General features: G+C 37.4%; 1 protein-coding gene and 1 pseudogene across 1 annotated transcript in view; one reads left to right on the top strand and one right to left on the bottom strand.

Moving 5' to 3' along the window:
• The window catches only part of LOC139454193 (uncharacterized), a 182,715-nt gene that overhangs the window by 20,840 nt on the left and 134,595 nt on the right, over positions 1-27,280 (bottom strand). The gene's annotated exons all lie outside the window — the stretch shown is intronic.
• On the top strand, positions 13,364-14,866 carry LOC139454194 (nuclear apoptosis-inducing factor 1-like; annotated as a pseudogene).

Raw genomic sequence — 27,280 nt, 5'->3', positions numbered from 1 at the left:
TATTATATAGGAGATAAATTAGGGATTTTTAACAGATCGTTGTATCCGTTTGTTCGCTTTATCCGTGTTCGTTATATCTGTGTTCTACTGTAATAAATTGAACGATTACAGTAGGGCTCTACAGCCTCAGGCTTGGAGCCCTAATAAATAATAATAAATCGAATGATTACATTGAGCTCTACAGCCTTTAAGGCTTGGAGCCCTAATAATGACAATAAATCGAACAATTACAATAGGGCACTACAGCCTTTCGGCTTGGAGCCCTAATAATAATAAATCGAACAGTTACAATAGGGTACTTCAGCCTTTCAGCTTGGAGCCCTAAAAAGGTACATGAATTACCAAGTTTGATTACATCAGTTCAAGGAAGATACATGTCTTATGTCAGACAGAGAGTTCTATGTCTACAGCTACCGTGATAAAAAGAGTAAAAAAAATTATGCCTCTATCTACCTTCAGAAGCAAGTTACTACTGATTTAAAGACTTAATTTCCAGGTTTGTAAAAAAATGTCTCATTCAGGTTGAATGACTGTCATCCACAAATCATGTCATAACAATTGTTGCATCAGTACACAGCTAAGGAAAACTGCCTTACCAATGACATTTCGAGTGACCCTTGATCTCCAGTGAAGGTCACTCAAGATGATGCTACTTAAATGCTCAACCCTAAGAAGATGTATCAAATGTCTTGCTGCATGAAACACTTCTTTAGTACCATGAACATTAAACATTTTTATGAGTATGAGCTTGAAAGTAGTTTTGACCTTCAATATCAAGTTATTCATCAAGTATTTCAAGAGTGTGAGTGAGTAAGTATGGTTTTCACCACTTTTAGCAATATTCCAGCAATATCACAGCGGGGGGTCACTAGAAATGGGCTTCACCCATTGTACCCACGTCGGGAATCGAACCCGAGTCTTCGGCATGATGAGCGAATGCTTTAACCACTAGGCTACACGACAGCCCCTAAGTATTTCAAGAACAGTACCAAGAGCTATATATATACTGAACAACAAAAGTTCCTGTGACATTGAATAAGATTTAATGCAAAGTTATGTTTTATACCAAATCCGAAACAATTTCGGTTTGCAACAGATAAAAGACTCTGTTCAAATGGTTTAATTTGCCATACTGACTTCTGAAAATGTGTGATTTCATAAAAAACATGAACATGCCAAATTGTCAATTTACAGATCAATAGCGTATGTGTCCACCGATCTTCTTCCATGACACAATGATTGACGTAACGTTCACCTCAACGTCGGTACACTCGAATCCATCCATCGCTGTGGCTGAGGTGAAAACGAGACTCGTCAGTGAATAGAACTTGCACTGGACAAAATATCATCCATTCCAAAAAATCCAAAACTTGGAAATACCACCATTCCAATTGGAAATATGACCATTCCAATATTTGGAAAGGTCATATTTCCAAGCTTGGATTTGTTTGGATTTGTTTGGAAATGTTTGGAAATGTTTGGAAACAACATGTCATAATCATATCTGTTAAAAGTTGTACAACTTTTGACCTTATGTGAGATTAGTAATGACATGAAAGTAAATAATTAAGAGTATTTTGGCACTATGTACCACGAAAAGACCAAATCATGAGCAAATTTAACTTAAAAGAAATTCTGTCATTTAAAGTGGCTACCATTTATATTTAATTTCTTATCTTCCTTGTCTATAATCATATGACATTGACTTTGAACTTTGAACAATTAAACAAATATTTTGTTTTCCCATACAGACTTGCGGTTGTCGTAGAACAAAGACCGTTTCGAGAATATAGAGGGCCTCATTATTATAATTTGAACTGATATACATATGTACATAATAATACTAGGTATAAATGAATTTTGATAAGTGTTCGCACAAGAATATGAACTTCGAATTATCGGCAAAACATAGGGCTGAAAATTTTATAATTGTTCTGGAACTATCTGACGGTAATTCAAAACAGGGAACAAGATTTCGTCAAATGAATCATTGAGCCAGGAATGCAACGATTTAAATGCTGACAAAATGAAGAAACATATCTGGAACAGAGTAGACTGTTCATGTGGACAATTATATGCTACGTCTATTGCCAATGAAGTTTATCACCCCATGTTATAGCATTTGTGTCATATAAAGGATAGAAACAAAATAAATGTGACAATTAGTTGTTATGAATTAGCTTTACCTCTGTGACAGATCACACAACTAAATGTGAATATGTTTATCAAATTATCAATTACAGTAATTAACCTAGTGTCCTTATTTATACACAATTTAATTATGTATTGGGGTACAATATATAATACACATATACAGGGAATGATTTCTTATTTTGTCAATTTAATCATAACCCAGATCATACAAATCAAAGTGTGAAAGTAGTGACTAACTTTATGATCAAGGGTATAAATACTCAATTGTATCTATTAATCCTAATAGTAAAACAATAAACCCTGTGTATATACTGAGCATATCTAGATACATCCGGATCTACGACCACAGCCATATAATCAATCCAGGAAAGTATATTAGATTGAATTACAAATGTGCTATCACTTAAACAAAATTTTCCGTTATCCACGTAAGCCTAAACCTGTGAGAAATAAAGTTCTGTTCTGTTCTGAAGACGCCGTCATGATTAGTTTGCGCCTGTCTAGACTGTCCAATCAATGTGAATATACAAACCGTGAGGTTACTTGACCAGTTGATGACACCTGTCAAACTCAAAGTGCCCCTGGTCCTCCACCCACCATGTGTAATACTTTAGCATACTTGATTGTTTAATTTGCAGTTATATCACTGTTGGGCTGAGTGATGAGAGAATACATTTTGTTGTTTTTGTTAATGATCGTTTCCATTTTCAACGTGGTAACCTTATAAGTGACTAACTTTTTTATCATGATGAAATGAAAAATATTAAAATAATCAGAGGGCCTGACGATCGCATTTTTCGCATAAATGTCATGCTCGCATTAATTTCATGATTTACTGAAGATAGATTTGAACATTTCTGAGCAAGGATCATGTTTGGGTAAGGGAAGTAATCTTGTCTCCGCTTGCAATTGGATTCAGTTCCGAGATCGCAGCTTGACTGCTCGGTACGGCCGAAAGGCGGCATCCATGTTGTTCACGCTCCGCTGATCACGGGGCCTCATTTGTCTGTATTCTGCTTATGAGCCGGGATGTGCATGAAACACGGGTGTCAAAACGAATATATTTACCAATTATACGTACGGTCAATTAGCCAGTCCAAGAGACAATACCCTGGTTCTACCACCTTTAGGTGTAATTACGTCGCATGCCCCTGGTTCACGGTTCGTCTGATCTCCCGTCATAAAACCACGATGTTTATTTACCTGGAGCCTCCAACAGCGCCGACTTCCTGTGTACATGTACGTACATGGCAATAAATGGTTTGACAGTTGTTTGACGGAATCAATCAATAATTATTGACACGGTGATGTAATTAAAATTTGTCACTATTCACAACTCCTATTTTTATTTTTCTATTGTTCAGCTGTATTTTCGACCAGTTTTATATGTATAAAAAATCTTCTCTTGTATTTATAAACCAAACCTAAAAACATTATATAAGAACAATTGTGTTTTTAAACCGTAAGTTTTCTATTAAAACAACCATGCAAGTAAGATTTCAGCCGTAATATTACTTTAGTCACTCCACAGATACCACATCTTATATGCTGCAAATGCAGCGAATGTAATGCTACTACGTCATAGCTGCCTCGGTAATTAAGGGCTGGAATGTTTTTGTGAAGGAGAATTCCCCCCCTCGCTGTATAATGACGGTCGCTAACCATATATGTGTATTTTTACTGTTTTTGGCTTGATTTGATTGTCCTTTGGTGAAAACAAATGTTCAATTGTGAAAGCAAACCCTTTTCCCCTGAACGTTAAAAGACAGCTGACTTTGTTTTTGTCGGAAATATCAACGTTTGGAGTCGTTTATATATTCGGAAATCCATATTATGGTTAATATTTATAATATAATATGGACAATGGTAAAATTCATTATCACAGTTTAAGTGCTATTCACAAATGTATGTAAATCTACTTCGTGATGAATGAAGCATGGAAATAAATGTATGCATCTGATTCTTCATTTGTCCTGTATTCTTTGACGAGAATGAGTTTCGTTAATGATGATCACTCTCACAGATTTTTTGATAAGAGGATAGGACTTTAACTGGAGAATAGTTATGAAAAATATATATAAGTATAGGCGGTCTGTGCACATGTGGTGAAACTGATACCTCATTGATTTACTAATCGGGACTTAGAAATCATAGTCTGTCATTAAATTGATTTTAAAATATATGGTTTTGACTGTAGTACGTCCTGACATCATAATATTATGTTGTCAACAACTTATCTTATCTTATGTTAAGTAAAACAATTATTGATAACTTCCTGAATTCCAGTTGTTCAATGAACAGAATTATTCACAGCTCTGGCGTGAGACAACAATAAATTAGATGTTACCAAAGATTGTCCATTTTATGATCTTAGGCACATGTCGGCGCACTTACATGTGAGCCGTCTAGACGACTGTCTGTTTTGTAATTAAATGGCAGCTGCCATCCAGCCGAATACTTAATCTTGAGACCTATTAGTTGTCTCATAATTAACCAAAACATTAGCCCAAGAAACCAAACTCTAGCTCGCAAACACCCCTTACTCACCCTAATATCCAAAAGAATAACTAACTACCTCAATGAATACCAAACTCAAAATCTTAAACAAGACTGCAAAAAATCAAATATCTTCACCCCTAAACTCAAAATACCCAAAATAGACACAACACTAGCTAACCAAATAAATAAACAAACCGACCCAAACATAGCTAAAACCACCACACTTGCATACATACACGAAAATTGGCCAAATGGGTGTCACATATACACTGACGGATCTTCAGACCCGATCTCCAACCACACAGGCTTCGGAGTCCATACCACACAACCAGTTATATCCACTCAATCTTACCGACTCCCTAACAACCAATCTATATTCACGGCCAAACGTTTGGGCATGGCCTCAGCCCTGCATAACCAACAATCTAAAAACAACAATAAAATCCTAATTCTCACCGACTCCCTTAGTGGACTACAAGCCCTCAATAACAAAAATAACAAAAAACGACCTAAATTAATAAACCAAATACTTAAAAGCTCCAATGACCTAACAAAAGCAGGCAAACAAATAACCTTCTTGTGGATCCCCGCCCACGTAGAAATTTACGGCAACGAAAGCGCCGATAAAGCAGCTAAATTATCTCTTAAAATACCAGAAATAAGCCTAAACCTACCCATCTCAAAATCAGAAATTAAAAGTGTAAACAAACAAAAATTAACCAAAAAAATGGCATAATCAATATCAAAACTCAAATAGCCAAATCAGAAAAGTGCTCAGAAAACCACTAGCCAAACCTTAAATCCTACACCCCTCTAAAAAAATTGACGGATTAATTACAAAACTCCAAACAGGACACACGAACCTAAATAATCACCTAAAAAAACTTAAAAGACACACCACAGGCAACTGGCCCCACTGCAAACAACCCGAAACCACAGAACACGCACTCATCCACTGACCCACTACCAAACACACAGAACCACACTACAAACCACCCTCAATCTAAATAAGGTTCCTACTCTAGATGAAATACTAAACCCTCAAAATAAACTAGAAAACTTCAAGGCCCTAGGCGTATCCCTAATCAAAACAGACCTAATTAAGCGCATCTAAAAACTAATTAATCTACCAATCCAAAATCCAATAAACATACAAACACCCACCTCACCCGGCTCCCTTAGTTCACTCATCCACCCACCTCGGCATTTATTCCAAATTTAAAAATCTCAAAAAATCAATATAAGCAACCCCTAAAAGCCCCCTCTTGGGTTGCACATACCACTTCCACCCTTTTCGGAATACACTAAATGGTCCGGCCAGGCCCGTGTGCGAAATACGCTGCAGTCGGAAAGCGCAAGTTAAATCTTCTACATCAGTCAGTAGTTGTCTCAGCACTACACAATCAGCAATCTAAAAAACAACAAAAAATCCTCATCCTAACCGACTCCCTCAGTGGACTACAAGCCCTCAAAATAAAAACACTAAAAACCACCCCAAACTAATAAATCAAATATTCAATAGCTCAAACAACTTAACTAGAGCAGGTAAACAAATAGAGTTCATTTGGACCCCCGCCCACGTAGGAATCTTTGGAAATGAAAAGGCAGATAAAGCAGCAAAATTATCCCTTTAACTCCCAGAAATAAGCTTAAACTTACCTAGCTCAAAATCAGAAATCAAAAGTTTCACTAAACAAAAAATCAACAAAAAATGGCAAAATATATACCAAAACTTAAATGGCCAAATCAGGTAAGTACTAAAAAACCCACCTAAATAAACCAAAAATACTACACCCATCCAAAAAAATCGACAGAATAATTACTAAACTACAAAACGGCCACACCAAACTAAATAATCACCGTAAAATAGCTAATCTACACACAACAGGAAACCGCCCACATTGCAAACAACAAGAAACACCAGAACATGTACTCATTCACTGCACACACTACCAAACACACCGAACAACACTACAGACTACCCTAAATCTTAAAACCGGACTTACACTAGAATCAATCCTAAATCCACAAAATAAATTAGAAAAATTCAAAGCCTTAGGTTTATACCTAATTAAAACAGGACTAATTAGTCGCATTTAAACAAATAAAATAATAAAACCCAAACTACCTTATCTACAACCACCCAACACACACAGCTCCCTTAGTTCGTCCCCCAACCACTCTTGGCATTCTTTCCAAATCTCAAAATTACTATATAAGCAACCCCTAAAGCCTCTAATTCATAGCCTTTTTATTGTTCAAATTACTGATAAAACATATTTTAACTTGTTCCTTCTAACCATATTTCCAAACCATTCCAAGTCATTCCAAACATTTCCAGTGTTGGAAATATGTTTGGAAATGTTGCCATTCCAATTTTGGATTTTCTGGAAAGATCGATCTTTCCAAGCTTTGGAAAGTTTGGAATGAGCGATCTTTCCAAAGCATTCCAACGTTCATTCCAAATTGGAATGGACGCTATTTGGTCTTGTGTTGTCCCCACTGCATGGCCGTCCAGCGTAGATGCTGTCTGCACCACTGTAGACATGCTTGACGGTGCTTTCCTGTCAAAATGGGACGTCTGGCGGGTCTTCTTGCGACAATCCCTGCACATCTGGGGCGACGACGTACGGTTTGTGAAGATATTCGTCGTAGGCCAGGGTTGCTTCTTGCAGTCACTGTTGCTGGCTGGAATCGATTTCATAGGTGTGTTGTTCGAATCCAGTTGTCTTGTAGATTATTGGTTACGCGTGGCCTGCCACTCCGAGTATGGTCTTTGATGGCATTCGTCTGTTGTCAACGTTGCCATAAACACCAAATGGTGTTTCTGTGGACGTTAAATTGTCTTGCAACATCACGTTGACTCGATCTTGCTTCAATCTTACCAATGGCTCGCAGATGCTCATTTTTGGACAGGCAGGCATTTCGTAATGTTGAATAAATGCGAAATTTTGATGTTTTTCTGAGTAGTTGTCAGCACAATGCTAAACACTGCATATGGAATCCCGTTAACGCACATGTTTTTATACCCATTCTTGGGTAGTCAAATGCATGGAGCTTACATTAAAGTCAACTTTTGCAAAGAATGCATGCGTTTCTGTAGCAGTTGTGTTTGTGTGACTTGATTCCATACATGTACCACAATATTGAAAACCAAACTTTACTTGTTTGAAAAATACACTAAAATATTGGTGACACAGGAACTTTTGTTGTTTAGTATAGGACATTTAAGAATTGAACGTCAGTTTGAATGGGTTCATTGAAGTGTGAAAGATTTAATAGCGCTGGTTAAACTCTGTGAATCTCCGAGCGATCCATCCAAACTGGCGTTCAATTCTTATAATGTCATACTTTGTAGTTTACTGGTCTCGTCGAATAATATTGTAACAATGTTTGCTGAAATTTGAAGTCCTCTGGTTTCGCCGAAGAACATTGCAACAATGTTATTTTGTAGGTATTTGCCGGCTCTCGGTCACATACGTTTGCCCACTCATACTCAGTTACGCAAAGAAAAATAGTTCTTTGAATATATACAACATAATCTAGAAATATGTCAACATAATTTCATTCTCTGAAGAAATTTACAAACAATATTTGTGATAAATCAAATCTTAAAAATAGGTTACAGGAAGGTGAACAAAAATATGAACATGACCTCGATGCACCGAGGTCAACCTTCAAGTGAGGATTTATATATGACATCACATAAGTTTGTAAAGAGGTGCATTTCGAGTCAAACAGGAATATGAGGATGAAATTTATACTTACTGCTGTTGAAAATGAAGTTTATGGAGAAGTTATGGAAAACACCCCGACGCGTGAACCCCCTCATGGCACTAGCAAATTGGGAATATCACCGATTTATGAATGTGTTGCTTGTGTTTGGATAATCGCAAACCAATTCGGACGATGCGGAATGGACTGGTGGGGGATTGGACCCACTGCTCTGAAACTTTCGTGTTTTGTGTTCATTTTCAACGCCAGGGTGTGTTATATTTGGAGTTTGGGATTTGTCGCGTGTGCTGTAATACTTTGCTTAGCTGGTGTTTCTTGTCACCTGAGATGGACCTACTGTATGACCAGCTTCATCTCTGTGCCCCGTCACTCCTCATGTGCCGCCGCTTCTCGGCCTAGAATGCACGGAGAAGGTCGGCCAACTCAGAAACCGGAATAGTAGAATAGTCGTCTCCGATGACCAATCGGTAAAACAGATAAGTTTTTTTTTTTTTTTTTTTCGTTTTATATTTATGTTTATGTTTTATGGTTTCTCAGAATCTTAGATTTTTGTTCACGTTGCGATAGTGAATCGGGTTTTAGTTTGGGATTGATCGGAGGCTGTCACGTTTGCTCTATGTAAGCGGCCACATCTAAGCAGGGTACTACATTGTTTTCATTGTTGCTAGATTCCTGTAATTTCCGAAAACAAGGCATCAAAGTCAATATCGCTCAATAAATCAATTTTGTTGACCTCAGAAATTTTACAGAATTAATTTTCTTTACTTGCGTTATTAGTATTGAAAGATAGCCATTCCATATCCAAATCACCGTAAGGACAATCCATTTTGTTTCATGTAGCAGCTAGACAACATCAAACACCAGAACCAAAGCATTTATTACTTATAAATCAGATGAAATGTTACAAGACCAGGCAAACATACTGAATTAAATATATTGTTGATAAATACAGGTATTAAAAAGAAAAATAGAAAAACGAGTTGATCGTAAACACCGATCGAGAGTTCGGGGAAGCCCCAGAAAGTAGTTCCGGCAAAAAATCACACGATCAATTTTACAAAAATTTGTTCACATCGTGTGAACTTTTTCTGTCCGTTCACATGTTTATGAACTCCAAACATCAGATCACGTGACTACCCATTCAGCCAATCAGCATGAAAGAAACGGTGTAAACTTCAAAGTATGAAATTATTAGTAGTTATTTTTGGTTTGGATTGTTGTTTGACGCCATACTCATCATTATTCCAGCTATATGATTGTGGTCTGTAAATAATTGAGCCTGGACCAGACAATCCAGTGATTAATATCATGAACATCCATCCACGCAATTGGGATCGATGACATGCATCAACCAAGTCAGCGAGCCTGACCACCTGATCCCGTTAGTCGCCTCTTATGACAAGCATAATTGCCTTTTACGTGAGGCATGGGCTGCTGAAGACCTATTCTACCCTGGATCTTTACGGGTCGGACATTAGTAGTGGTGACCGTACCCTCTAAAGCATAAATTTGCCAAATGAACATTGATATAATTGAAATGATGCGGAATGATGCAAAAATTGAAACTAGAATTTTCCCAATCCACAATCACAAACACTTTAATGTGAACAATTACCAACCTGTGACAATTGTATCAACTTGAGGGTTCCCGTAGCAATGAATGTGGATCTAAATTCACTACTGTTCTACTGTTGGTCAGTCCCAAAGTTTAGACTGGACCCCAATGGTTCATGCATATAAGTCGAGCAACTGAACACTAATAAAAATGGGCTGACCTTGTGTTTAGACCCGTGAAGATCCCGGGTTAGAATAGGTCTTCAGCAACCCATGCTTGTCATGAGAGGCGACTAACGGGATCAGGTGGTCAGGCTTGCTGACTTGGGGCAACCCATGTGCAACAAGTTCAGCAGCCGAGTGTGTCTCATGTGCGTAACACACGTTCTCAACCAGTTTAAGGGGAATGAACTTCTGAGCAGTAGTGTAACAGGTTCATTAAAATTTTACTCATAAATCATTATTGTTTAGAAATGTTTACACAAGCTTTATTGACATCTATTTCATAATGAGTGACCTTGATCTTCAATGTCATCCAATCATATGTCAGAGGAATTCCCCTGTGGTACATAGGAGGCATATGAGGTTGCTATAGGTGCATGATATTACCGGTTTACCACAATTTGAAATACTAATGAATACATACATCATACTACGTCTGGAAACTAGCCTCATAAAGTGTTTTTCAAATTCATTCAAATTTTCATCTTGTTGGCAAAGTTAACATGCAAGATAAGTTGAATCAAAGTTGAAATTATGAAGTTCAGAAAGTAGCAACTGATTCCTGTGATCCAGCTTGCTGTATATTATGTGCAGGCCCACCACATTATTTTTAAAGAATGGAGAGTTACTCGGACATTCCCCTCTACTCACTCACTCACCAGATCAGGGAGCAAACTTCACCAGCAAGATAATGCGAGACTTGCCAGACACTGAACATCGACAAGTCCCAGACAACACCTTACCATCCAATTGGCAACGGGACATGCATGCAATTTAATCGTACCCTATGTGGTATGCTTGGCACCCTCGATCAAGACAGGAAGAATGGGAAAACTCATGTAGGACCACTTGTCCATGGCTACAACTGTACCCGCCACAAATCAACATCAACAGCTCCATTCTATGTGATGTTTGGGAGACAACATGGACTTGTGGATTTAGCTTTTGGCATGGACATAGGCACAAGATACCAAATCCACCACTGTGTGAACCAAGTCATAGGGAAGATTGCCTCAGATAAGCCCATGAGTTAGCTACTACAGCAGCAAAGAAATTGTGATTCTTACAAAAGTTTGCACTTCGGTTTTTCGATTTATACCTCAATGAACCGAAAAAATTACACATTCAATCCTTATGTATTAAGTAAGCTTAATGTATGTAATCTAATATAAATGTAGGTTATGTCTAATTATTCAAATCTTTATAAAGTAGGCTAAACAAATAAATGTAGGTTATATCTAATTATTCAAATCTGTATATAGTAAGCTAAGCATCCATAATTTATATTGCTTCAATGAAATATGAGTGTAAGTGTTGTTTTACTTCTAAAATGTTTTATAAGCTTTTCTAAATTGTGTTTGTAATGTATGGATTCAGATGTGATGCATGCGAATCATGGAATGTGTGTATTATTGTGGTCAATATGTTAAATAGTGTATAGTGTATTTAGTATCTGTTATTCATTCAGATCGATGAATATGGTGTTTCCATAAGTGTGGCAGTGGGGAGTCATGCCCTTACGTCACTCACCTAACAGGGTATGCTTTGAATTGTTTATATTTGTCTAAGACATATTAATGTATAATCTACATGTTATGATCACATTTAATGAAATATTATATATCATTAATTTCTGTCTTAAAGTATTGCATACCTTCAAACAGAATGTGTAAGCGTTATGTATTTATTTTGTGTATATATTATATAAACAATATCAAGTCAAGGAGTTATCTCCCTTGGATGTCAGTCATGCTTTCAGTATTGTGTAGCATGTTTATTACTGAATTTGCTCTAGTACAGTGTGTTCGAATTGTGTTGTGCTTGTGCGCTGCAAGAAGCGACACCTATTGGTGGATCAAAGAATGAGAAGCTGTATATCATAAAATATATGCAATAAAGAGTTGCAACTAAAGAAACATGTTTTTGTTGTTGATTAATGCATACCCGATTTGAAAGTGTAAAATTTGAGATAAATTATCACGAGACATGATGGTTTACCATTTAGGTTGAATTTTCTTTTGTTTTATAAGCAGAAATATTGATTGCCCAGTGTATTTTCTCATAAACAAAACTGGAAGCAGCAATCTAATCTACATTTCATTAGTAACTTCCCCTATTTTGGCGAAATTTTCTAGCCACTATTGTGGCACTAATGCGGAATTATCATGCTACTTTTGAGACATCAACACGAAACTATTGCCCCACTATCGCTTTCTTTCGCGATAATAATTGACAAGAATGCGACACTTTCATGGCACTTTCGCGCCACTTTCGAGACACAATACACTCTATCTAAATTTTCGGTACAGAATAATTATTTAACGTTTTTCTTTGACTGATTTAGGATTCTTGAGTTATATTTTCCATGGCATGCTTGTCTGCATTATTTAAGATCATAGTATAAAGCTTCTTTTCTTTTTACAAATACTGATATCTATATTTTATTCACGCTGCAAATTTAAGGTGAAATTAGCTGAGGAGATTTTCACAGCAGCATCTAGAATAGAACAGAATCAAACACAATCATGTGTTGGCCAAAATGACCTTCAGGAAACCTCATAACCAACTAATATTTTGTGCATGTCTAATGTCCGATTAAGTTTCGTGATAAGTTTCATTCAGAATATAATGTGAAATAGTCTGGACAAAATCATTGTGTTAATAAAGATTTCCTATAATAGACAAAGTCCTTTACAAATATTACGTCGTTAGGTATGTGTATTACACAGTGACTGGCTCCTCATGTGTGAAAAATTATTAACATTGTAAAAGAATACGCTTTTTGAGATGGAAATAACATCAACAAAACCATTTCCATAAGTATCCTCTTTCCCATTCAAATTCGACTATATCACAAGCATGTGCTTATGAATCATACCAGGTTTAGAGTGTATCCACCACAAACACATGCAAAGGCAAGTCAGGGGCCGTATTTATCAAACAACTTAGTTTTGACTTAAGAAAAAACTTATATTGGTATTCATGAAGTGTCTAAATCAAAAACTTAGCTAAGTCTGCCGTGAGAAACTAAGTTGATTTCACCGAATGCAAACACGTGATCACTAAGGACTATCCCAGCTATTTTTAGCCTACCAGTGGAACTCTTTTCACTTAGACAGAGAAAAATGTTATCGGGGAATTCCCGGACAGCACAGACGATAAAAAACACCGCTGCTAGCTCCAAGATAGGCAAAAGGCCATGACCGAAGACGAGAAAAAGAGACGGCCAAACTTCACCAAAGAAGAATCGTTACTACTAGCAGAGCTGGTGTCAGAAAACAAGTGGTGATTGAAGGAAAGTTTGGCCCCAGCATCACCTCCTTGAAGCGACAGGAGGCGTGGCAGGTACGTGGTCCGTGGTAGTGAGTGGTTTTTTTATGGGTTTTGAGAGGTTTAGCTGCTTACATCATTAATTTTACATACATATGTAGCAGACAAGGCCGTAGTGTGTAGCAAGGAATGCATGTGGTCGAATAATAACCAAGACGTTTTCCAAACTTCCATCATCACACTTCGTAAGTCCAGTACCACGGGAATCATATATTTTGGTCATATTTAGACATTGAGACCAAAAGCAATTATTTCCGTTTTTCTCAAGTTGCACTGTGTTTTTTATCTTCATCAGGGTAGGCCTATTGTCTGTAGCTTATATGGAATGTGGTGATTTTGTACCCCTAACAATTTTTACCCAAACTTTCCGGTGATTTTGAACCCAAACCAGTAGCCTAGATCTATGTCATTTTGTACTCGTTTTGGGGCATTTGGATTAGTTTCTAAAGCATACATTAGTCCTAGGCCTCATGTTAGTATCCTAAAGTTACATTACTATCACTTTCATGTCAAAAGCGTACAATGAACTTAAGTTTAACTAATTTAACAATAACTTATTACAGTGTCAAGATGTCATTTCCATATCAAGACCAATCAATGTGTTCCTGTGCATTAATTAGTAATAAATATATTGTGATGGATATCTCATACAACCTCGATCTAGTGCTGCATAGTCATATTATGAACTTGATGAAATGTTTTATTATGTTATGCACATATACTCTTGTTTTGAATATTAATGTAAAATATATATGACAATATACTGAAATATGTATTTATATTATTTTCTTAGGAACACAATCCCATAGGATTATGGGTCGAAATCGCTTTGGTAAAACTGTGCTTTGGATACAAAATATGATCCATATCGCAATACTCAGTTCATGATACAATTTGTATCACGATACATAATTCACTTCAATTTTTATATTTCAATGGACATAAAAACTATTAAAAGGCTTAAAACATCATGAATAATTAGTCTCATATGTAAAAAAACAGATATCTCTTTTCAATCAGCACTTTATTTCAGAAATCAATTTGAGTGTTAATACCACTAAGGAAAAGACGGGGAAAGAAATTAAGTTTTAAAACTGTGTACATTGTACAATGTGGATATAGCATGATTTAATACTGACAAAAAATATTAATGTAATTTGATGTGTTTTTCATTTGAGTTGTTATGTTTACTTTGCAGATGATTACAGACACCCTCAATGCAAGCTTAATGCACAGGAGGACCAAGGAGGAGGTTGAAAAGAAATGGAAAAACCTGAAGAGCCAGTCAAAGAAAGCCTTTACTAATTTCAGGCAGCAAACCATTGACACTGGTAAACATACTTATGGCTACATTAGTTTAGTTATGAAATAGTTTTGATAAAAAAAGGTGACCTAAAATGAAATAGTTAATGTGAAAGTGGAAAAAGGATATTGTAATTCCTTCACAGTTATTATTAAGACCTACATTGTAACTTTTTGCTGTATATTTTGTGTATAAAATATACCAACACAAACCTATCTCAATGTTTGAAGGTCAAAAGAGTACTCGTCTCTACTTGTCCTAATTAGATTAAAGTACTGGGTAGGAAAAGGGGACTCACAGTTTAGGGAGTATATATGTTATAATTTCGTTTAATTAACCTAAATTACCTTACTCTCAGCACAGGTTCAATAGGCATGAGATTAACTATGTAAACTATGGAGTAGCTTAATTGTCTTACTGTATGATCAGTTGAAGGAGTTGAGTTATAAAATTTATGTTATAATGTTTATTTATCAACCTACAGTATATCTAGTCCTGACAATAATTATTGTGAAAAACAAATAATTTCATTAAAGTGTAAGTCAATTAAGACTTGTGAAAAACAAATAATTTCATTAAAGTGTAAGTCAATTAAGACTCTCCATTTTTTACTGAAATTGAATAAAAAGAAAAGAAAACATTTTCTAATTTCTATACCTTGCAAGCCCTCTGTTGGGAAGGTCTGATTTCCCCATGTAATACATGAAACCGCCGTTTCAGCTGCCCAATTCCCCACACAACTCCTTGTTTTCTTATGTGATCTGACAATTGCAATGAATAATCATTATCAGCAGATAATCATATAAAATTAAAATTGGGAGTATAAGAAAAAGAAGAACAACTTGTGCTATGTTCTCAGCGATAGAAGCTAACATTTTCAATCCATTTGTCATTATAATGACAACATATTGCAAACCCCTTATATTGGCAACTTTCTATCCAACCCTGATGATATCTTAGCTGTAGGTCAGTTTGACAAGAACTGTAGGAGTAGTGCCAATTTCTATCGCTGTTTCTTGTTATGTGTGTGGTTATATTTCATAGAATCAATGCTTCATACTAGTATGTTTTCATACTTAAGTGAGGTGAGGTGAGGTGAGGTGAGGTGAGGTGAGGTGAGGTGAGGTGAGGTGAAATGTGGTTTAACTTCGTGTCCAAGATTATTGCACTTATATAGCGACGTGCATGTGTGTTTGTGTGGCTGCTTGTACTAGTACGGACTGATGCCGATTTATAGCGCTAGCTCACTGAGATACCATGCCGCAGTTTAACATGAATACCGCACTCAGACACAGTATACTGACTCCGAGCCGACCAGTCCTTGTTTTAGCCCCTTAATGCCGAGCGCCAGACAGGATAACAACAAGTACCATCTTTTAACGTCTTTTGGTATGACGCGGTCGGGGATCGAACCCCGGACCTTCCGCTCTCTGGGCAGACGCTCTACCACTAAACCACGGAGGCGGTCTTACTTAAATGAGAAGTGAGATAAAATAATTATGATTTCTTTCTGATGTGCTCGAAGTGAACTGAATGACGTAATGTTTTTACCTGTTGTAGTTTGTCTGTGGTCCTTGGAGAGGACGCAAAAATGGTGTTAGGATCCATCTCCGACAAGGGTAGCCACTATCTCCAAGCAGATGACAAGTTACTGGTAGCCGGTTCCCCTCAAACATCCGACATAACCCACCATTACACATTTGAAATTTGCAAGTGGCAAGATAACGCAAAGTGACAAGCACCTTAATAACGCAGGACACGGCACAACTCCGCTGTGTTATGGGACTCAACTCCTGCTTAAGGATATCACAAATATAAACAATACTGTACCTATCAAATCTGTAGCGCTGTATCAGTTCATTGTCATCTAATGAATGTAGTACATCTCTTCTCTCATTAAATATTCTTGGATTACGTCTGGCAGCTATTTTGTTTTACATGACTTAAGTCAAACATATATGATTTAAGTCTAGAAAGGTGAGTCTTAATAATTAAGTCAGAAAATGACAAAACTTAAGTCTAAGTCTAAGTTCCACTAAACTTAAGTAAAAAAAACAAGAAAACTAAGGTGCCACTGATCTGTCTCTTGAAAGCAGATATCTCCTGTATTTGCAAGTCAAAGACATACATGTACAGTTACCACATTGAAATAACACAACTTTATACGAAGCTTCTGAAATAGACTTAAAGGGGCACTGATCTAACACAATTCCCCGGGACTGGTTGTTGCCTTTGTTATTGTTTTTCCCCCAGTGAGTACCCGGATGTATAGCAGAAATCTAGACTAGTTCGCGACCTCTGCTGCGACATTCGTAAGCGCATTAGTCACTTTTATTGTTAGTAATAAGGGCGTATGGTCAAATTGATCAACAAAATGAAATAGCATCGGTAATGGTGACGAAGTCACTTGCTTGGTAATTTTGCGATTTTCGTTTACACTATTTTGACTTGCAACACAAAGTAAATATTTCACCCGAGCATTGCTTTTTTTATAGTGTGTATATTTTTTTACTGTCAAATGTGTAACACATTTATTAAACGTCTAAATATTCAGTTATTTTACAAAGTGACTGAAAAACATTTCCATCTGTATTATTATGATAACAAATTCCAAACATTTTGATGTTTAATGTCATCACCAAGAGACTGAAAATGTTACGCTGAAAAGCTTCTAATCCTACATAATAATCTGTTGTGATGTTTGTAGGCCTTTTTGATCGTCTTAATCAATCTGGACAGATTTTTTAGTCGAAATGACTGAAATATTTACACATTTTATAAATTGCCTGAGAGAATCACATTTTACAAATTGACGGTAATATATACACGCTTACAAAGGAAAAGACCTGTGAAAACAACGTCTATCGCGCATTGAAGAATTTCCCAACCAAGACGTAGAGAAACAAGAACGAATCGGTTTAAAAGAAGGAAAACAAAATGCAAATATCATAATTACAACCTACCAAATTTATGTGTATAAATTTTAGGTAGCTTCCTTGTTCGAGGTATGTATCCGTGAATATCCACACAAAGGAACAATATCCCACTCGTCTGCAGCTGTACAAAGAAACTTATTCGATGTCACATGTCTCACTAACAATCAAATATTTTAAAAGATATATATCGTTTCGGGATATTATAACCCGTGTTCGTTTCTCAACTGATCACTTGGATTGTTTCAGGTGTTTTACATAGGTGTCACATCTCAATGGTCGGCTGAGAAAGCCCACGTGACAACTATTTTCATAAAGTCCACGGTTCCTAAAAAATCCATAGAGTGATAGATAACAATGATCAATCAATCAACGTATTATCAGATAACCCTTTGAACAAAGTATGTTGTTTTTACATCGGCACTTCACGCCATTATATGAGTGTATTCCCTTTGTATTAGAAAACCTAGACATGTAAACACTCACTCTTGACATATCCACTGTGCAAGATAACAGTGATTAATCAATCAACATATTTTCTGTTAATCCTTTGATGACTAGGAACGATCAGTTGATTTACAAAACAAAGTAAATCAACTGATCATTCATCTCTTGCTGGGCTGACACGTGCATATTACATAACACACATTTCACCTCACTTCAAACCTGGATTTAGATTGAATAATTACCCCAGACACAATAAATGCCAAATGGGAACCTTTGTCAGGTAATGTAAGTGGTGCTACCACTAATTGTACCTGTAATAAATTCATTAACTGAGCATCACGTGAATGACAACAAATAAACAAGTGTAGGGTTATACGAGAAAACGTGGATGACAACAAGGGAGTAGTAATCGTATTATCGACGCAAGCCGAAATCCAAAAATCCTTTCACTGCATGGATACTTTTTTTAGTATTAAACTATAACCATCTGGGGTATTTCCAAATGACATCTGATGAGCTCCGCTGTTCTTTTTGTCTGTTTGTTTAGGCTGAAGAAATTAATTAACATGCGCCCTTTGTCGAAATCTTTATAGATCACAGTTAACCAATCAGTGTTTATGCAAAAATGCGTAAAACAAATATTGCCTCCAGCCTCCAAGTTTATTTAGCTGTCCTTGCAGATGGTAGCCCAGTCTCTGGTCACGCTCAGTTGCGTTGTGTATCATCCGGGTACTCACGGGGGAAAAAACAATAACAAAGGCAACAACCAGTCCGTGGAATGGCGTTAGATTAGTGCCCCTTTAAGGAAGAGCTAGTATCGAGTATTAGAGGAAGGCATTGGGATATGCATGCATATATTTACATAGATTTATCAGACTGATTATAACTAGATTTGATTGAGAAATTTAAATCAATTAGACATATATTTCTTAGAATTGATAAGTACATCAATCTTCCATTGACTGCTATTTGAGTGTCTTCAGGATTTATAACATGGTGCCCCAATGTTGATTTCAGTGGGAGGGATGGGGGCACCCAGTCTTCTAAGGCACCGCAATTCGCTGTGCAGAGTTGCGTCCCTTGGGCACGCCAGAAACCTATGATTGGTTATGTTATGTTTCTAGGTTTGTCAGCACCATACCCATGCTCGTGGGTTTCACAGAAGTGGTAAACATCTGAGATCTGCATTACTTCGGGCTTTCCTCCCACATTAAGCTGACACGCTGTGATATTACTGGAATACTGTTAAAAGCGTCCTTAAACACAACTCATTCACTGATTTCAGTGATTCGTTCTGATTACCAGTGTCCTCTTCTGACTATCCACTTACTATACCTGTTGTCAGTGTTAAAAACATTCTATTGTTATAAAACAGATAATTAAATAGTTGGTTCACATACACATCAACCCATTGGACGCGGACATTTCATAATTTCATAAATCAATTTCTACACTGGTACGTGATTTATTTTGTAAAACATGTACATAGCAAAAGTGTCAATTTAAGGTAGGTATATAACGTATGGGCTTTGCCTTAAATGTATGCAACATATCATTAAAGCAATACACAGACTTTTTTCTTCAGAAACACATGTATATATTTAAAAGATTATCCTTGAAAAGGGGCCTGGGGTAATATTATCTTGGATGGTAGGTGGCAAGACGATTGTGTTGTATTACTTTCCACTTACATGGAATTAACTTTTCGCGAACACCTGATACTATCACTATCACATGCTCATGATACAGTCGGAATCGTACAATTGGCTCTGCTTTTAGCAGAGATTTCTTTTGAATATGGTAAGGATTTTGTCCCTTCTATTATGAAACTGTATAGCATATTTCACCAACATCGTTGGCGGGTATTAGTGCGGTTAGTATAGACGCGTGTATTTCAAAGCATACCAATTCAAGTTCGAATCCACTGTTGGCGAAACATTTATGGCTTATGGTGTTGTTATGATATAACAAGCCAATTGCACTTATCCAATAACACACTCACAAGTAATCAGAATCTGTCTTACTTTCCTGAACTCAAAACGTTAAACCCTAATTAATGAAATTACAAAGAAATGTGATGATTGGTTTTCCAGAAAAGCGCAATGACCCTCTTAATATCATCTTTTTGATAACAAAAGATCTTATATTTAAAAGTAAGTTAAATAAAAGACTCCCATCATTTCAAGTCTTTCAGAACGAAATAAGAAACAACTACAACCTTACTAAATGTTCAGCGATTATTGAGTGTGACATTGGCCTATTCTATAAATTTTGGTCAACTTGCCATCATCTATTTAGATGATTAATCAACTATGTACAGGAACGTCACATTGTATTAAATAAATGTAAAATGATTGAAAAAATAAAAAATTATAAAAAAAAAATATTTATGAATTGAATTGTTTAAAAATATCAAACGATGCATGAGACCAGTATCGCCAATATCTTCTCTGTCCAGGGAATATTTACCAGAAACAATGTCAAAAGAAAACCAAATCATTCTGTTGCAAAAGGCGTTATTGTAAAAAGATAACCAATGAAGCGTGTTGATTGGTAAAACAATAGAGGATTATAGGGACCGTCTCACTGCTTACATACACCCTCCTCCCACCATGTATCAGTGCATACATACATACACCCTCCTCCCACCATGTATCAGTGCATACATACATACATCCTCCTCCCACCATGTATCAGTGCATACATACATACACCCTCCTCCCACCATGTATCAGTGCATACATACACCCTCCTCCCACCATGTATCAGTGCATACATACATACACCCTCCTCCCACCATGTATCAGTGCATACATACATACACCCTCCTCCCACCATGTATCAGTGCATACATACACCCTCCTCCCACCATGTATCAGTGCATACATACATACACCCTCCTCCCACCATGTATCAGTGCATACATACATACACCCTCCTCCAACCATGTATCAGTGCATACATACATACACCCTCCTCCCACCATGTATCAGTGCATACATACATACACCCTCCTCCCACCATGTATCAGTGCATACATACATCCTCCTCCAACCATGTATCAGTGCATACATACATACACCCTCCTCCCACCATGTATCAGTGCATACATACACCCTCCTCCCACCATGTATCAGTGCATACATACATACATCCTCCTCCAACCATGTATCAGTGCATACATACACCCTCCTCCCACCATGTATCAGTGCATACATACATACATCCTCCTCCCACCATGTATCAGTGCATACATACACCCTCCTCCCACCATGTATCAGTGCATACATACATACATCCTCCTCCCACCATGTATCAGTGCATACATACATACATCCTCCTCCCACCATGTATCAGTGCATACATACACCCTCCTCCCACCATGTATCAGTGCATACATACATACATCCTCCTCCCACCATGTATCAGCGCTTAAATACATACACCCTCCTCCCACCATGTATCAGTGCATACATACATACACCCTCCTCCCACCATGTATCAGCGCATTCATATATACATCCTCCTCCAACCATGTATCAGTGCATACATACATACATCCTCCTCCAACCATGTATCAGTGCATACATACATACATCCTCCTCCCACCATGTATCAGTCCTTAAATACATACACCCTCCTCCCACCATGTATCAGTGCATACATACATACTACCTCTTCCCACCATGTATCAGTGCATACATACACCCTCCTCCCACCATGTGTCAGTGCATACATACATACACCCTCCTGACCCACCCCTCCCCCAGTTCCCCATCATTCATTAAACTATATCTACGTCAGCCCTCATGTACTCATGTGTATGATTTCATACATACACACCCTTTCACCATAGATCACACTATAACTATATCCGCCTTCATGTATCCTGTGGTTATCATTATGAAGACCCGCTACACTACTTCTCTGTTTGTTTCAATTATGATCAAATTAGAAGCAATTAATATATACTCTTCAAAAAAAGAAACTTGACAGACTTTCAAAATGTAATATAATGCGATTGTTTCAAAATAGGACACAGAAACCATAATTGAAACACTGTTTGAAGATTAATGTACACAATGTTCAAAACATTAATCGTGTCACCTAGACAGACACATGTACACGATACAGTTAATGTCACAGGGGTACAGAAAATGTCAGTATCGGTTGTGCCCACCACGTGCATCAATCACCGCTTGACACCGACGACCCATAGATGCAATCAAGTTGTCAATAACACGCTGTTGGATGTGCTGCCATTCATGCTGAAGTGCATCAAGAAGCGCCGGAAGTGTTTGACGGTGGATTCCTTCTGCGAACACGTCGACCCAACTCGTCCCACAGATGCTCAATCGGGGACAAATCTGGTGACCAGGCTGGCCAAGGTAATGTCTGGATGTTGTTGTGCTGCAAGAAGTCCTGACAAACACGTGCAATATGCGGTCGAGCGTTGTCCTGCTGGAACTGTCCGCCATGAACGTTGACGTGAGGAAGATCGTAAGACTGTAGGATCAAGTCTCTGTAACGCACACGTCAATGCACCTGCCACATGCACGTGAGGCATCCTACTATGACACTCCCGCCGCCAAATGGGACAACCTGCTACACACAGTAGGGGGCGTAACGTTCACTCCGACGTCTGTAGACACGTGCACGCCCATCAGCACGTGTGAGTAGGAAACGGGACTCGTCAGTAAACAGTACATTTCTCCACCTTGCACGTGCCCATCTAACCCTCTGTTGGCACCAAAGCAGACGGTCCGCCAGATGACGGGTCAATACATGATATCGAACAGGTCTTTGTGCAAAAAGTCCAGCCTCCCTCAGTCTGTTGCGTACAGTTTGATCTGATATTATGCGTACCCCAGGGATCTGTGTGGTTGTAGACGTGGCTGTGGTAGTGTGGTCTCGGAGGTGTCGCAGCCGGATGTATCGATCTTGTGCTTGGGTTGTCACCCTTGGTCTTCCTGACCTTGGTCTGTCGTCAACTCTGTTGGTGTTGTTGTATCGGGTCCACAGTGCGGAGATTGTCTGTCTGGATATGCAAAAGTGCCTGGCCACTTCTTGCTGTGTTGCTCCAGCTTGTAATCTCCAAATGGCGTTGTTCCGTTGAGCTGCATTCAAGTCTTGGCATTCTGTCACCGCTTCTACTGCTGTTATAAGGACTGTATGAACAGCCGTTGATGTGGATTTTTCTACCCATTCATTATAGACACATCATCTTTCTGTTTGACTTATTTGGTTCTCATTTAATGTAATTATTTTAGATATTTGGCAAAAAGTGGTTTTACATCTATGTCAAGTTTCTTTTTTTGAAGAGTATATTACATAAAAGGATGTGGTATTAATACAGTACTTTACGGATGTGAAGCCCTATCTTCTGAAGCAAATCAATCAATTTTCCTGTATGTGCATACTTTCATCATAAATTCTGGTAGATATAAACTTTCATAATAAACCAAACCGCCATATAATATATGTGTATCTTGTGTACATTATGTAGTAGTTAATATTACGTATAACCCCATCATTCTGACGATCAAAACCGGGCACAACTGGTCACGCTTGATAACTGATCACCAAGGTATTTTTTCTGTAAATACACCTTAACTATGCCTGATTTCTATGTTGGGAGAGATATTCAAATAAGTGTTGTCTTGTTTACCGGTCCCAAATTTCAGTTGAAATAAAAATATGTTTAAACCATGTATCCCGTATTCATTGCATTCATTCAATTACGCGTGTAAAACATGGTAAATGTATCATAGAATGTACATATTTTTTTCTTTAACAATAGATTTTCTCCGTCTAAACATCAAAGAAAGACAGGCAGCCAGGGATTTTACAACTGCATCAGAACGCATTAAGACGTTCAACTGCTCAGTAGGTGAGAGTAAATAAACTTCAGTTACAGATCTCCGAAATAATGATAAATTATCCGGAAATAGATTGCAGCTCGCTATAAGTGCATTTTATCCTCAGTAGTTTGATTTTTGCATAATTATACAATTGCTAGTCACCACTCAGTAACACTTCATGCAATAAACCATAACATGTTATGGCTTGTTTTGTTCTATCCGTTTTAAAAAATGTTATATGACAGTGTCAGACCATACCTACATTGTTTTCTGTGATGTATCATGATATAACATTTATACTAAGTTTTCCTATAATAATTAGATCCAAATCAAGTGCTTTTATGAGTTATCATGGTGTATTATTAATACATCATTTCATATAATTATAGTTTAGCAAGTAATACATATCATCAAATGCATGTATACAATATCAGTAGTTTCAGTTATAGCTTTTTAGATAGATGCTAGTCTAAGGTAACGAGAATAGATTTAAAGCTTTTAGATAAATACTAGCCTAAGGTATCAAGATCCTATCTCCCAGACATAATATTCAATAAGACAAAAGATATGTCTACATAGTCTTATAGATTGCCTTGAACTCCTGTTAGACTTGCACTTATCTTGTTGACATATTTACTGGGTGCTTGGAAAGAGATTATGGTGTCACTATAGATGACCTTGTATGGGGGCTAACCCTAAATGAGTCTAAATTGAAGTAATTGCTGAATGTTCTAATATAGGTGATGACAGATTTACTTAAATACAATATTTTGTTAAATACATACAGAAGCAAAATGTTAAGCAGAAGGGGTTTGACGCTCATACCAAGCAGATCTCTCTCCCACAGCCCAGAGGGTTGTACCGACTCTCTGTGGTACCCTCAGCTATATTCTAAGATATTTTACATTGTTCATTGTTAATTGGTCTTGTAAATAAAATTGTAATTAGTGACTCCGGCTCTTTGCTGACTAATTCTCCCAAGAAAACCAGCACGCCATTTGGAAGGTTTTGTTCATCCGAACAGAACCATAATAATACCATAATAATTTGGCAGAGAATCATCGATTTCGGAACCACGGAGCCCAGGAACTAACTACGACCAGCTACAAGAACCCATTGATCATCTGATGGAATAACAAGCAAGCTGCATCCACATCTGACCTCAACACTGGATTAAAGACAACCAAATCCTCCAAAGAAACCAACAAAGGAAGAAAAAGTCTTCAAATATTGTAAGTTCTTCAATACATTGTTGATTACTTTGACCAATACACAACTTACTCCAGACCAATGACACAGACTACTTCGATTTTTGGGACAAAATAGAGACATATTTTCAACGAGTCTTGCAGACTTAGGAAAGACTGACATGCACCACCATATTATTGACACTGGCAACCATCCACCATTTAAGTGTAGACCATATCGCCAATCTCCTCATCTCCAAAAAGTCGCTGAAGAAGTTATTGTTGATTTTCTGAAGTAAGATTTGATCGAGGAGTCTACTTCTATGTATTCAGCTCCCATTATCCTAGTCAAGAAACGTGATGGCTCATATAGATTTGTTTGTGAATACAGAAAGTTGAATTCTGTCACTTTACCAAAGTCATGGCCTCTTCCTGTTTTTGATGATGTTCTCAACTTTAGACCTTGCTAATGGCTTCTTCCAAGTGCCATTACATGAAGATTCAAAGCATAAAACTGCTTTGTCACCCATCAAGGCCTTTATAAATTGAAACGCTTGCCCCAAGGTTTGACAAATTCTCCACTTTGTTTTCAATAGCTCATGAGCAAAGTGCTAAGAAAATTGCTTTTTGAGGTTGCACTGATTTACATTGATGATTTGATCATTTACAGCAAAAACTTTGAAGAGCATCTCCAGCATTTGGAGCAAGTATTTTACTATCTTAAACAGGCAAAATTAACACTAAAGCCATCCAAATGCAATTTTGCAACGGACAAAGTTTCTTTTCTGGGTCATGTTTTATCATTTGGAGGTGTTCAAGTTGATGACAAAAAGATTGAAGCAATTAGAACCTTTCAAGTGCCCAAATCACACAAGCAGATTTGCTCCTTCTTAGGCCTCACAAACTTCTACAGGAAGTATGTGAAAATTATGCTCACATAGCGCTTCCACTGAATGCTTTGCTATAGAAGCATTCAGAGGCAGAAGTAGGAAAGAAACCAAAGTTCCAATTGTCACTTGAGTGTGATCAGGCATTCAATACACTCAAATATGCTATGAGTGATACACCTGTTCTGGCTTATTCAAATTTTGACAAAGAATTTCTTCTGGCAACTGACGCCAGTGATATGAGCATAGGTTTTGTTTTGAGTCAAAAAGATGAGAAAAATAATGAACATCCAATAGCTTTTGGTGGTAGAGCTCTTCATGGCAGCGAAAAGAACTGGAACATTACAGAAAAGGAAGGCTTAGCTCCAGTTGAAGCAATTAGATCATTTCATCCATACCTTTCAAATACCAAATTCACAGTCTACACGGATCATATAGCATTGAAATGGCTGAAATCCATCAAGGATGCCACAGGTAGGTGAGGGCGATAGTCTTTGGAACTTTCTACCTACACTTTTGACATTGTTCACTCCAGCGGCAAAGCCAATTGGAATGCTGATGCTCTCTCACGTAGGGAATATGAGGAAAATATTAACTATATTGATCAGACAGAAGAAGATGCTTCTCAGTAACTTCAACTCAGCAAAGCAAATCAACTAGCAGTACCACAATCTTGCCAAACACACATTCATCCACACAGGTCACACAGACAACTCAGACTGAGGATATTAGCACACCTATTGTTAATCACTTAGAATCACACACACAGAAAAACACATTGGTCACCTTTGAATATGAAGAGGATTATCAGTCAGTACCAGTTAATGTTGTTGCAGCATTACATGCTACAAATGCTGATGTTACTCAAGACACAATGGTTGAGGTAAGTCTGAACATCCAAACTTACACCATCTACAAAGGATTTGTCCAGATTTCATCCAAATCTTTGACTACAAAGAGGATGATGTCCTTCCACAAGATGAAAAGGATCGTCAAAAGATTCTTATCGAAGCCATAACTTTTGAAATTGATGAAGGCATCCTATACAGATTCGTTCCACAAAGACAGAAAGGCCATGCGGACAAGTTCATTAAAACAGCTGGCAGTCCCAAGAACCCTCAGGAATCAAGTCCTGCAATCCTACCATGACTCAGAGTTTGGCGGTTGC

Source organism: Haliotis cracherodii, unplaced genomic scaffold, assembly GCF_022045235.1.
Source record: "Haliotis cracherodii isolate W230 unplaced genomic scaffold, xgHalCrac1.p SCAF_10, whole genome shotgun sequence".
Lineage (NCBI taxonomy): Eukaryota > Metazoa > Mollusca > Gastropoda > Lepetellida > Haliotidae > Haliotis > Haliotis cracherodii.
This window is presented reverse-complemented; position numbering and strand designations above follow the sequence as displayed.